The 14,744-nt window shown below is 39.0% G+C and overlaps 1 long non-coding RNA gene across 13 annotated transcripts in view; it reads left to right on the forward strand.

Moving 5' to 3' along the window:
• Nucleotides 1–14,744, forward strand: part of LOC118247537 (uncharacterized) — a 116,977-nt gene that overhangs the window by 68,714 nt on the left and 33,519 nt on the right. For 12 of the 13 annotated variants that reach the window (XR_007707873.1, XR_004778474.2, XR_004778475.2 and 9 more), the window contains one exon: nt 5,456–5,562. The exons of the other annotated variant lie outside the window; for it this stretch is intronic. This is a non-coding gene — a long non-coding RNA (uncharacterized LOC118247537). The remainder of the gene's footprint in view (nt 1–5,455; nt 5,563–14,744) is intronic. 13 annotated transcript variants of the gene reach the window in all.

A 14,744-nucleotide genomic window follows, 5' to 3' on the forward strand; every position in this document is an offset into this window, starting at 1 on the left:
TTGTCTTTTATCTGTTATTTAGGTTAAAAATCTACAGGAAAGAAGCCTATAAGTCTTTCCAGTTATCTGCCAAACTAATTGAAAAAAGACTCGTTAATTTCTTTTGGCAATTATTACAGAGTGAATAATGCAGTAAGTCACTCTGAGCTCCTGTATAATGTTTTCTTGCTTTATGGATTGTTTCCTAGCATGCCTGCAGCAGAGCTGTTTAAGTTGTTTTCACTTTGTAATTTTGTGCATGAAGTACTACAATAAACATAATTAAAACCAAATTTCCCTCTCTCTCCTCCTATTTTTCTTCCCATGACTCTTCCCTTCTCTTAATCTTCTTCATTCTTGTTTCCCTTACTCATTTTTTTTTCTGTCTTTGCTTCTTGTGCTTTCTCTTTTGCTCCCTCTCCCTTCACAGTTCTTTTTTTTTTTTTTTTCTTCCCTCTTTCAATTTCCATGTGCTCTCACAGACCTCAAAAGGCCTGTACTTAACATAAGCTGGGGTTTCCAGAGATGACAAGTCTGTGGGCAGAAGCCAATAAGATTTGAAGTTGAAACACAATCACATAAAACAGAACTACAAGCTCTTGCAAAACTGGCTTGTATAGACTCATACCTGTGAATGACATGTGAGCAGACTGTCTACACTGCTTGTGTTTTCCATTTAAGGTGATCACTTGTCATCTTTCCACCATTCATCCACCTGTCTTATTTCATAGTGATCAGTACTTTTCTTTTTAAGGAGATAGCTGTTACGGTATGGAAAGCAGATCCCTAAGTTAGTACCGTGAAATGTTCTTTCTGCACGTGTGCTTGTGAAAGAAGCCCTCTGTTAGGAGTCTGGACATTAGGACTCTCCAGGCTTTATTGCTGGGTGATTGTAAGTCAGATCCTCTATCGTTATCAGCTTTCCCGTATGCAAGATGGAGATATTGACTCCCTTGTAAAATTCTTGGAGATCTGCAGGTGACAAATGTCTTTACTGTAAAAACATTTTCTTTATTTACACTGAGAAAGAACCAAAAAGTTCTTAATGGGTATTCAGTCCTTGCATGTAGGGCAGATGAAAACTGACCACTGTGGTGGGTGAAGTGAAGAGTTTCCCATAATATTTCAGAGTTGATCTGAACAATGTGCAGAAGCTGATGGGCATTACCTAAGGTTTTTCTTCGTTCGCTTGCTTTTGGTTTTGGTTTTTAATTTCTTCTTCCTCTGCCTTTCAAGAAGCTCCATCATATCTCATTTAGGTAGTTTCTGTTCACTAAGTGGGAAAACTTGGCTGTTTGAATGACATTACCTTAGATAACTACTGTCCATGATGATATGACAGAAAGTGTATCTCATTGTTGGAAAGAGATGAGGTCCTGGCTGTGCTAAACACCAATACCAGTTTGCATTATGCTATCTTTCCAAAATGTCCCTGTAGCACTAACTTGGAAACTTTACTTGATCATTGGTAAAGACTTTAGCGTTTGTCTTTTAATGAAAATGATAAAAAATTCACATTGCTGTCTTTCAGAAATGTCATTTTTGCAGTTTGAAAAGAATGCTCCTGCTCAGCACAGGTTTTATCCCCATGAATCCTGTTCTGACAGACACAATGAAACACAGATTAATGCTGTCATGCTAAAATGTTCTCTCATGCATCTCTGCTTACTTTGTATTAAAAAAATATATAAAATATTCCAAGATGCAGAGTGGGATCATGTTTTGTTCTTACCACTACATAGCACTCATGTTACTTTCAATGTTATTTACCAAAGGAAAAAAAATATATATCTCTTTTTATCTTTTTTTTTTTCCCTTTTCTTTAACTGCTATTGTTACAAAATATCCCAACTGAAAAAAGAAGGCTAACAACCAAAAATGCTCAACAGTCATCTAGGTGCTTTGCAGATCCAGAGGGAAAGATGTTAGGCTGTCATAAGCCAAGAAGAAGAAAAAAAACAGACATTCCCAGGATGTCTGCAGCAGGCAACTGGGAGCAGCACGGGCAGAAAAAGTCATATAAAGAAGCTTCCATTCCTGGTGCAAAGCAGTTGCCTATATGGAGCATGAACTGGTCCTTCTTTGGACAGGAAAGCAAACCAAGGGTTATGGTATCTCTGATAGAGGAGGGTGATACTTTTTGATCAGTCAATAGAGTAGGTCACAGAAGAAGCTCAGTCTTTCATCTATATACTCAATCATTGCTGGAGAAGTCTTTGAATGTGTACATGCCCTTGAATGCTCCTGTTTGGAGAAAGGTGCATTGTTTTCTAATATGATATGTGTGGTCATGTATAGATGAGGAAGGTGAGAGAAAGCAGTAGGCCACCCAGTGGGGAAAATCTCTTTCTCTTTACGTTGTTACATGGAGAATGGAACTTTTTAAATTCCATGGTACACTTAAACAGTTTTTTTCCTGGATACCTCCCCAAATGATCAAGAAGACTGTCAAGAAGACAGTCATGGATGCATTCAGTTTTATGTAGCACATCATCATTAGATACAGCTTAGATCACTGTAACAAGCATTAGATTTTAGAAGACTTGTAGCTATAGGACTTACAGGAGTTCCAAATTTTCCCCCTGATTTCTAGATTGGAACAAATCATTGAAACTTTCAGCAAGGTGAAAAATCTGAAGATATGAGAATACCAAAGAGCACTCAGGCACTTTTCATTCTCATTTTTATTTTGACTGTCATGTTAAGATATTTATATTAAGCTGATTTCTAAAATGAAAAACAGTTGTTTAGAAAGTTTAGAAAAATAATTACACTTCCCCAAAATGTTTGAGTTCTGTCAAATGAACATCTGCCAAAAGGTTTCTGGCCAGCTATTGTGTTGCCAAGAAGCCACTGAAGCCTCATCCAAGCTCTAGTAATTTGCCAGAAGCTGCTTCACAAACCCTGGGAAGCTAGAGCAGGTGGACACCTTTGCCTTCACTCCCCTCCTACACCAACAACGCTTCCATTGAAGCTGAAAATTATGGCCTCAGTCTTTCTGAGCTCAGGGCTTTGCTTAGGAGGTAAGGTTGCCTATCAGAGGGGTGTGGTGAAAATGGATTAACAGTTGGGGCTTTTGGGCTCAATGGAGAAGAGGGCTCAGACAGTACCTAGACAGCTGGGAGAATTAAATCCTATGTTTGCTGACAGCTGAAATGAGCCCCCTTACAGGAATTACCTCCGCAAGATACCTTGCTTTTTCAAGTCCAGTATATCCGCACTTGTAAGTAACGTGGCACAGCTGGCTCAGTGTAAATACAGATGCCACAATTTTTTAAATGCTGTAGGCATTTAAAGACTGTCACAGCGCTAAATATATCAGCAATCTTCACCTGACAAATATTTATAGCCACTGAGTTGGAAGGATTCTTGTTCACTTGAAGGGAAGAGTCAGGGCTCAGTCCAGGCTCTGTGGAGACTGGCAGGCAGGCTTCCCTGGACTACTTCTCTGGCTCAGGCCCCAGGAGGCCATACACACCTGTGTTTCAGTGTGGATGTTTCTCATAGGCTTCCAAACTGTGGGTCTCGGCAGCCTGCAAGGCTGACACCAGCTGGGTCTCATGCTGCACCGAGGGCAAGGCAGTGCTCTGTTTCCACTTTAATTGTGTCAGTGTTGAGCCAGAGCTTGCGTCTGCTTCCTCTCTTACCCCACAAAGGAAAATGTGTGCCAAAACGCTTCCTGTTTTTCACTGCCAGCTAAGTTGTATGCTCGGGGTGAAGCTCGTTAAGGCAGTGTGTGGCATTAAAAAATGGCAGCATCCAATAGTGGAAACAATCATGTTTCAGCATCCTACTCCTGAGTGGACTCAAGTGGAAATCAGGCTGCAGAGCATAATCAGTCCAGAAACAAAAACTGAAAGAGGAAAGGTAGTAACATTTAGTGATCTAAACAAACCAGGAAGGCAGGCATGTATTTGACACAGGCAAGGTAATAGTTCTTTGCTTTAAAGTAGTAAAAAGAGCCTGATAGGAACACCTAATGGTACAAAATTGCTTATCGTTAGTGGGGTTTGTCTTCTTTTTCCATAGTATGAAGGGGTTATCCATTCTTTCAGTTCTTTTCTGGCTGATAGTGCCAAAGCATATTATAAAAACATTATCCTCTTAATTAACCTTCTGAGAAAGAAACTGGTTCTTGACAAAAGCACAAATCTGTGTCTGTACTATACTTTCCTGTACTTCATTTTCCTCGGCTGTGATGCTTCTTTTTCCCTCCTTCTTTCTCAGCTACCTTTTCCTATGCCCATTGAGTTCAAATTGTTTGAATAATTGCTGGTCATTTTGTCCTATAAAGATTTATTTTTCTCCCACAGCAGGTTACAGGGCTGTTATGTCTAACTCCAATCTCACATGTGAAATATGAGACAAAGGAAAGCTGTCTAGTGTTTCAATCTCTCACCCTTCTTGGTGGCTAGAACAAAATTTCATAATAATGTTTATGTTTAGAATTTCTGCAGTAATAAGCAGATTGGTATCAGTATGTATGTAGTAAGTTTAAAGAGCTGTTAATAGACGTTTGGATGGCTTAGGAATTTAAAACTTTCATTACTATGTCATCAGTTCAAAGTCAACTCAGTTTACCAGGGATCCCTGATAGCATCAGTCTATCCTTCTCAGATGAAGCAGGTATGCTTGTCCAAACTTGGAATTTCAGTTCCACCAAAATAAATAAATAAATAAGTAAATCAGAAATTGCAGAATTTTTATACCCAACCTTCGTACAAAACATTATTTTTGAAAAATGGTCTACGATCCATTTTTAAATTTCAGTTCTTATTTTTTAAATTTTATTTGTTTTGCAAAACAATCTTAAATAGCCCATATTAAAATATAAGAAAAAGTAACATAACAATAAAAATAACAAGAATAAAAGTTTTTCTGATGAAATATATTCTGAAAATATTTGTCACAGTGATGGCCGAGAAAGAACTTATCCTATCAAAATGTGTCTTTTTTTTTTTTTTGGTCACAAACTCAATTCATGTTGAAAAATTCTATTTTTAAATTTTGTTCCCATAGGAAAATATCTCTGTAGAAGGTCCCCAGTAAAACAGGTCAAAAATTCAGTACAGCATTCAATATAATACGTGTTGGTAATTTCCATTAAACCAGCTGCTCCCTCGGAAACTGCTTCTAGAAGAGGGGTCCAAACAGTCTCAGTGGAGCATCTGACTTACTGGGTGTGGCAGTGGTATCATGTCACTGCTAAGATGATGTGGCAAGGACAGGACTAGGGCAGTCTGGTAGGAGAATTTATTTTTTTTCCTTCCTTCCTGAGTCTGATTTTTAGCTAAACACAACTTTTGGTATAGACGTCCTATTAACAGAGCCCCTTCTATAACCACTACTATGTTTTAAAGCCAACATCCAAAAATGCCTGTCTATGGGAAAGTTTGAAAAATAATAAATGTGGAGACAATTTCGGTTAATGTGTTTTGAATGTCCTTCTGGTTTTATTTGTGTGCAAATTCCTTAGGATGAGGAGAAGAACTGGTGACCCTGAGTATTCCATTTAGGATGTCCTTATTTGCTGGCGATCTTGTGGTCATTTTCCACAGCCACCATCTGGGATCTTACAAAAAGGTCAGTAGCAAACAAGCAAGTGAAAATAACAAAGAAAAAGTATACCGCAGACTTTGTTTCTTTAAAGACACCCCCCTGCCACCACCACCACCCAGTAAATACAGCATGGTAACTGTTTGTTACAGACTGCTCTTTCCTCTAAATTCTCTTTGTAAACAATGGGTCTTTAAAAAATGTAGTTAAAGGTTTTAGGTATTTTTCTGATGAGTCTCACCAAGCAAGGCCAGAGGGATGAAATATAACTTTTCTCTTCCCACTTCTGCCATCATCGGCAGAAGCCAAAAAGTATCTACAAATGGTTGGTTTCTGCCTCGCAAAGCAAAGTCCAGAGATGCTGATTCTTTCCCTATCCTTTTAAAGTCCCTTTGCATTCATCTGTGTTGCACTCCCAAGGGAGGATTTTGGGGTTTGGTAGAATTGGGTTCTGGTGCTGAGAATGGATGAGATAAGGGTGAGATAAGCCCAGTTGGTGAAATGCTCAGGACAGTGGTTGTATTTACTCCTGAACTGGCTGGGTGGCCAGGCCCAAAGAGTTGTGGTGAATGGAGTTAAATCCAGTTGAAGGCCGGTCACAGGTGGTGTCCACCAGGGCTCACTATTAGGGACGGTTCTTTTTAATGTCTTGATCAATGATCTGAATGAAGGGATCGAGTGCACTCTCAGTAAGTTTCCAGACGACACCACGTTGGGTGGTAGTGTTGATCTGCTTGAGGTTAGGAGGGCTCTACAGAGGCATCTGCATAGACTGAGTCAATGGGCTGAGACCAACAGTATCAAGTTCAACAAGGCCAAGTACTGGGTCCTGCACCTGGGGCACAACAACCCCATGCAAAACTACAGGCTGGGAGAAGAGTGGCTGCAAAGCTGCCCAATGGAAAGGGACCTGGGGGTATTGGTCTGAATATGAGCCAGCAGTATGCCCAGGTAGCTAAGAAGGTCAACGGCATCCTGGCTTGAATCAGAAATAGTGTGGCCAGCAAGACTAGGGAAGCGATTGTCCCCCTGCCTTTGGTGAGGCCGCACCTCAAGTACTGTGTTCAGTTTTCGGCCCCTCAGTACAAGAAGGACATCGAGGTGTTGGAGAGTGTCCAGAGAAGGGCAATGAAGCTGGTGAAGGGTCTAGGGAATAAGTCTTATGAGGAGCAGTTGAGAGAACTGTGGTTACTTAGCCTACAGAAAAGGAGGCTCAGGGGAGACTTGTCACTCTTTACAATTACCTCAGAGGAGGTTGTGGCAGGGTGGGGGTCAGTCTTTTCTCCCAAGAAACAAGTGATAAGACAAGAGGAAATGGCCTCAAGTTTCATCACTGGAGATTTAGGTTGGTTATTAGGAAAAACTTCTTTACTGAAAGGGTTGTGAGGCATTGGAACAGACTGCCCAGGGAAGTGGTTGAGTCACCATCCCTGGAGATATTCAAAAGATGTGTAGATGCAGTGGTTAGGGACATGGTCTAGTGCTAGTACATGGTCTTTGGCAGTGCTAGGTTAATGGTTGGACTTGGTGATCTTAGAGGTATTTTTTACCCTAAATTATTCTATGATTCTATATTGAACAAGGAGGAAAAACTATCATCTCTTTGACTCTACCTATGTCTGTTGGAATACAGATGCTAATCTAATGTAAATAAGAATAAAGGAGGCCATTTTCATAAACCGCAAAAGTTGAATATGGAAAATCTCCACTTTCATTCCTCAAAAATCTCTCCCTTTATCACTTTTTATTGAAGTTCTCCTAAGCTATGGCTCTTTCCTCCAGAGCCATGGTTTTCAGCTCATTGTCTACAAATGCTTCATGGTCCAAAAAGTATTTCTAGGGTTCATGAAAAGGTAAATAAGTAACGGAAGTTCATATATTCTCTAGAATGACCTGTATACATGGACATTTGTGGAAAACATACAATATTTGAAGATTCATAAGTAAAAATTTGCACTTGCAATCACCAGGAAGTAGAGAAATCCTGCACATGGGTATCTGAGAATGGCATGTTTAGAGTAAAAGATTTTCCCATGAGCAACTTCACTCAAAAAATTGAGTAGATATAAGATTGTTTCATGGTATTGTTTAAAACATGCGATGAAGCTGATAAACTGGTATTCACTTCAAACAGAATTTCAAGGAAAGCCAGTGAAGTTGGGATTTCACACAAAGGACATGTAAGTCCTGCTTCTCTGGCATGAGAAATTTTTACTTACATGCTTTTTAAGTAGGGATGGACAGAAAGGTTTTTCACTGAGAAAATCTCATGGTTAAAGAAAATACCCCGTGAACCAAACCACCTGTTAATATTCTTTCGAAAGAATATTGTAGTGATGGAAGCACTCCATTCCAGCCATCAGACTGCAACTTCCTATTTTTCCTTTTATATTTCCCTGAGCTACAGTAATGACATATTTTTTCCTGGTAGGTATCTGACATCAGAATTAGCCACATACCATGAATACCTAGGAAATCTGATAAGTTTTGGTCATCTTTGGACATTCTTCTGTATCCCAAAGTTGGAGACAGGCCTTGTCTCTTCCCGGGTAACAGTCCTTATAGGAATAAGCACCAGCTATTGCACCATGTGTGCTTCTGCATGTAAAGTGCCCCATATTTGGATAGCTTTGTCCAAATAGCATCAATGAAATAGACTTTGAGGCAATCATTATCTTTTTTTTTTTTATATGAAAAACTCTATGCACCTTTTTGTATAAGACTGCAGTTTCACTATGTCCAACAAAATATTCATGGTTTATATCATCTGAGGGCCTGAATGAAAACATTCTTGTACTGATGGTTGTGTAGTTTACACTCACACATGCACACACACATGGATATGCGATCGTATTCACTTTGAAGGTGAATCATGGTGTATATAAGGAGAAATGACTCCCTTTCTCAGTGGTTTTAACCAAGAGAGACAAGGAGAGGAAATCATTGTCTCTGACTGTATCATATCAGAGGTAAATGTGGAGGTGTAGTAATAAATTCTTTGCGTTAAGCTACTGTATCTCCAACAATACAGTGCTCTGACTGAATGGTATAATTTAGGGAATGCCTACTTTTCTTCTTTGGAAAAGTCAGCAATCAGTTGTTGTTACTGAACTCTGAATTTACTCACAGCAGGAGATAGCTCTCAGATGAGAGATTATGATAAGGTGGGAGATAATTCCCCATCACTAATTTCTAATTTATACTAAACAAAGAGAGGTAGAGCAAGGGGGCATATTTGCTTCCCCAGTGCGGAATGCTGCTTTTCTGGGTCAGTATAGCAACATATTAAGGTATAGTGTTCATGGAAAATCCCAGCTATAACTTAAAATTAACTTTTTGGGCCAAAGCTTTCAAATGTTCAGACTGGCACCTAAATAAACAGCCTGATGGCCAGCAATGCTAAGAGACAAAAAATGCTTAACTCTAGAGAGCTACTTGTGTTAACCACATTTGGAAACCAAATTACTTATGTTTCCCTATCCTACAAAAACATGCACATACACTTGTGCAAGCAATCTTGTTGATGTCAGTGGGGCAGCCTCCATGCATAAAGTGAAATATATACATTTTTGCAGGATTTAGACAGTTATTTTCTTATTTTAATTTCTTGATCATAACTTGAAACCAGTCAGGCATGAGAACATTGTCTTTCCTTCTTGTAAGAGAAGAGGCTAAGAAAGTCATATTGAAGTTACTGTTTATACTAGAGAAATGTCTGAGTAATCTCAGGACAAGTGAAATAGTTAAAGTATGCATTACCTTAGAAGCAACCAAACACTGTAGCTGAATTAGGAATCACAATTGGCAAGTTCAGCATCTTAGAGCTTACAAATTTCTGCAACTTCATCAGAACACAAGCTGAAACTTGGGATCTTGGCACCCTTGGAGAATCTTTCTTTGACAAGAAGGTGATATTTTCTAGACCGTAACATCATTTTGCTTGCTTGGTATTTGCAGATGCCCACAGCTGAAGCAGTCTGTCAGTTAGACACAGGATATCAATAGAAAGTCTGTATTTCCAAAGGAACCGATGGGTGGCTGCTATGAAGACAGAGGGCATGAGGAAAGCACACACTGTATGTTAAAATTGTTTGTCCCCAGAAAGTGAGAGCTTGTCTTTGGTGGCCAGAGGAATGGTTTGTTTAAAGGCAATCCAGAGAAAGATAGAATGAAATTTTGAGTTCAGCCTCAAGGATCTCTTCAAGTGACAATTACAGAAAAGAGCTTTGCAGTGGTTCTTTCAGTACCTGTGCAACAGAAAGTATATATCACAACATGTTTTATGAAATGGTCCCTGGGTAAGATTTGGAAGTTTTAACTTTCCAATATGAAAGTAAAAGTTCCCCTCATGTTTGAGGGATTTCATGAAAAAATGGATCTCCCACCAACAATTTCAAAGACTAATTTGAACAATATCACACTTTTGTTTGTTTATAGTAAAGCTCTTGTCTAAACTTGACAATTCAGGGTTGTTTTGCCCTGGAGTAGTTTTCTTGGCACTATTCATAATCTTTTAAATTCCAAGCTAGATTTTGGAGGAGAGTCAACGTATTACTTCATATGAAAGCTATTGTTCCATATGAATAATTAGCACTCTATCCTGCAGGACAGTGAACATGAGGCTAAGGGCTGAGTTGCTGGTAGGAATGCTGACTGTGGTTTTCATAATTTGCAGTCCAAAGTGGAATAAACTATGGGCTCGGGCTGGCTGAAGCATCATGCCTGGGTATATCAGCTGCTTGCTGTACAGCTGCATGCAGGAAGAGCAGCTTACAGAAGTGAAAATGGCAGTGTCTAATTCCTTGCCATGTGGAGGACTGCAGCCTGTAGTGTAACTAGACTGCAGACACTTGCCCAAAGTCATTCTGTCCGTAGTAGTGTCACTTCGGTTTTTAACCATTCCCCAAAATGTTAGAACCTAGGATGGCAAAAGGCTTCTGAAAAAGAGCAGGACAAGGCAGGTTTTGTTCATATGCCATGTACTCCAGGTTATTAATCCACAGATCTCTGAGTCCCACACTTATGGGAGGTTTTTGTTATCCTGACTAAAACTTCATTATAACAATTTTCTGATTTAATCTGTCATAATGATGTAGGAATATCAGTTGGTGGCTGTAGTGCAGCCTAGATATTTGCCTTGCCATTTACCCCAGTACCCATGTAATTCATATGTGAGACACAGATATTGTTGGACTCTTCTAGACCACGGGAGACTATTGTATAAAACATTCAGTACACAAACCTAAAATATTGAAAAGGCCATTGTGTTGCTGGTTATAAAGGTACAAGCAGTCACGGCAACTTAAAGAAAAATTAAGTCATATATCATGCACTGCATCTCTGACACTAAGAAAATGTGGTTATTTCTAATGGCATGTTATGAAAACAGTTTTAATTTCAGGAGTTACCAGAGTGCTTCTAAGAGTCTGAAATATCTCAGGAATGACATTTCCACAAGAACTGTGGTAGTCATTAATGAAAACCTGAGATTCACACCAGAGGTATTTGCACATGACCTCAGACGTCAGCAAGTTTACTTGTGAGAGGACAGGTAAAATGAACACTTCACTAGTGACCTTAGCTATTTTTTGCACAACATCAGAAATTTTTGCAACTCTTGTCTAATTAATCTTTCTCTCTCTCTCTTTTTTTTTTTTTCTCTGACTTGATTATATTATTAAAAGTTTGGAGCCTTAACAACTTCTAACTGTACTGGAGAACAATAGGAAGAGGAATTTGCACCTCCCGAACACTAAACTTTTGTACGAACATCGTGGCCATATCAAGTTTCTTCATGAACAGGCATGTTTTGAGAGAGAGAGAGTAAAAGAGAGACATTTCATTGAAGAATTTCCAAATTAAATACTTCTTCCTTTATGCCACTGGAATTGAATGCTAGGCATATAGTTTTAATGCTAGAAAGAACTATTTTTGATCATCTTGTCTGACAAAAGCTATAGGTTTTTATCAGCTGGCTTCTTCATTGAGCCTCTGATTTCTGTTAGTGGGGTGTGCAGGTTCAATTTCAAGGCTTCACCTGAGAAAGAATCCAGTGCAGCCTTAAGCAAGTAATTTGGTTAGATATCCTCACTGCTAGGAATGCATGCCTTCTCTCCTGCATGTAGTTAGTGTAGTTACCAGATGTTGGATCTCTCTTTACCCTTTTCCATTAGTTTAAAGAGCCCTCTGCTATCAGAGGCATTTACAGGCCATGCTCAGATCACTTTTTACCTTTCTGGGGATAAACCAAACAGACTGAAGTCCAGGAGACATAAAATGCCCCCCTTAAGAAAAGCTTTAACTTTAGATTGTTCGCTCTGAAAGGTGAATGTAAAAACAGTATTGTGGAGTTTCGTGTTCATGACTTTAATAGTTTCTGTACAAAGAGCTTTGGTTTTCCAGTTAAAATAAAGCGTGACTGGCTGCCAGCCCTTTCAGTTTTATCACAGCCTCCAAGAGAAGTTGAGATTTTTGCATCCTGTCCGTCATCACAAGTCGTAAAAGCAGATTAAATTAGAGCAGGGGCCAACTGCTGGTGTCAACGTCCATGGCCTACCTCCCTCTCCCATAGAGGAAAGGGATCACATGCCTGGTGAGATCACACCATCTCGTGTCCTGTGATGTGACTCACAGGTTGCTCAGCTCCCCTCTGTCCCTCCTTACCCCCTGCCAGCAGGAGCTGTACCCACTCCAGCATCTCCTCTGGGTCATACTATGCCCTCAGCTACTCCTCAGCGCCTTCAATGCCCTTCATTGGGTCAGCAGTAAACATGACCCTGTGAAGCCCAGCTGATGCACCTCTTAATGAGTCACAAGACTGAGCAGAAGTCTGAGCTCACTACTTTGGCCACGCTAGCTCTCCTCTGCAGACATCAAGCCAAGCAGTAAGCTGCTCTCCAAAAAAATCAAATGCCCCTGCATTTTTATTCAATAAGAATATAACTTTCACAGGCATTTTTTCATAGTAAAGCTGCCCTTTTTGGCAAAAGAGCCTTTTCTCTTTTTTTTTTTTTTTTCTTTTTTTTCATGTTGCAGTTGGTGGGAGTAAGTAGAAGGAAAATTCCAACTTTAAAGACAGGAGTTATTAAAATAATGGAACAGATTGGTTACTCTAGGGAGTAAAACTAAATAAAAAGGAGGGACATAAACAGGGGAGAAGAAATGAAGGAAGGCAGAAGATATCTGAGGATAGAATACAGTGTTTCTTTTTTTCTTTTTCTTTTTCTTTTTCTCTATTATTCCTTCTTCCCTCCTCTCCTTCCAATTTAAATCTTTCTTTTTGTGGTAGGCACCAATCTAGCAACTATACGAAGCAAGTAATTACTGCTATGTATGGAAATAGTGTTATTAACTTAAGTGACCACAGTGAAGATCAGATTTCTGTTCCTTTTTTCTCTAATGTACATGTAGAATCATATTCCCCATGATGGAATATTTCTTTTGCAATTTGTTAATTGCCTTTTTTATTATCAAGAGAATTTGTACTCTGAGAGCTACAAAAGGGCATAAGGTTCCAACAGCATTTAGAAACACAGAAAGATCTGCAACAGGAAATAAAGAGATGAATAAAATGGTCCCCAAGTGCTTTCTGAGCTTGGAACACAAGCTATGAATGTGTCTTTTACCAAGTTAACTTCTCCCTAAACACATCCACACTGTCAGATAGGTAAACCTCAGACTGCACCCAGAGCTGAGGAAGCGCAGGCTCTCATGTGTGAGAAACCTGTGCGCCAGACTCAGAAATGAAGCAACACGTATTTCCAGTGGCCTTTTAGCAGCTGGGGAGCGAGATGTTACATCTGGGAGAAACTCTATGTAATTCCTGCATTTGCCTCAGTTGCAGGGTAACAGGTGTGACACCGCTCCTGCTGGTCTGAAGACAGTAACACTCATAATCTCTTCCTAAAATACTGGAAATTCAGGCTGTGATGTTTTATGCTGGGTATCATCACCATCTTCCTTCTGTCTTGTGTTCTCAACATGGAAAAGAGATTCCCAAATACATTTCATAAGCTGTCCTTTCCGTTACCATTAATGATATTTAATTCCTAAGATATATGTTTGCTTAAATATTTATTATAAATTAGACTTCATTATGGAGTTTTAGTCTATTTTAAAATGCAGATCATCTCTAGAAAAGAGATTTAATACAGATCTTATGCAATATTTATCAATTAAAACAAGTTTCAGAGATTCATAGTTGCATAATGATTTATAAATAAAAAATAACACTGGAGGATATGTTTCATTTAATCTATTTTTCTATTTTTTAAATTCAGTTATATCTAATATTTTGGTGGTTAAACTGAAGTCCTGCTACATAATTTACATCTGAAGGCATAAGTTAACATCTAATTTAATTTCATATTCTTTAGAATAAATATAAACTATATTCTGCACATTCATAGGAACGTTGTATTTGTGGGATTTGTTATAATTTTAATTAACCTAACAGGGTATAAGAGATGCAGGTACAACAGTCATTAGCCCCACCATGGCTTAAGTCTTCTTGCACAGAGATCAAGAACGCCATGGATTCCTTAATAAGACCAAAGCAACAGGTCTTCAGTGTTGTGTCTTGTAGGACTTCTCCCTTCTCTAACCAGTGTAATACCAACACTGACATTAACAGGCAGTGTTTGCTGAAGGCCATGGATGTTTTTCGCAAGTCTTCTTGTCCAGACTTGGCCCTGCCTTGACTGTGAGGTCTAACAAAACCCTCATGTCAAGCTGTTTTGGTGAAGAAGAAAATAGCATTATTTTTTTCTTCTGTTTATATCTGAAGTTCCTGGTTGTTATACTAAGATGAAAGAAAACCCTCATAGTATTTAGCAGACTTACCTTCCATTACATATTAATTGAAAAGTTTTATACTTAATAGTTTTACATTGTCTCAGTTAAGTAATTATTTTCAAGAAAGAAAACACTAGGAAGCTGATATTGATATATTGTATTCATAGGATATTTAAACCTTTGTTGAGCCTTCAGAGGATCAGGGATAAATGCCTTTACAGACTCAGAATTATGCCTTGGTGTTATTGTGTAGTTCAGTTTGCTCTGTTTTCCAGTATCCCTCTGTTGTTTCTTTTCTCAGTCTGTTGAAAAATCCTTCAGGCACAGACCACTTTTGCTTCTGATGTTGTGCCCACAGTTGGGTAGTCTTGCCCCAGGAAACCTCGATGATACAAATAATCACAGCAAAGGGCCAT

The sequence above is a fragment of the Cygnus atratus genome, chromosome 1 (genome assembly GCF_013377495.2).
Source record: "Cygnus atratus isolate AKBS03 ecotype Queensland, Australia chromosome 1, CAtr_DNAZoo_HiC_assembly, whole genome shotgun sequence".
Lineage (NCBI taxonomy): Eukaryota > Metazoa > Chordata > Aves > Anseriformes > Anatidae > Cygnus > Cygnus atratus.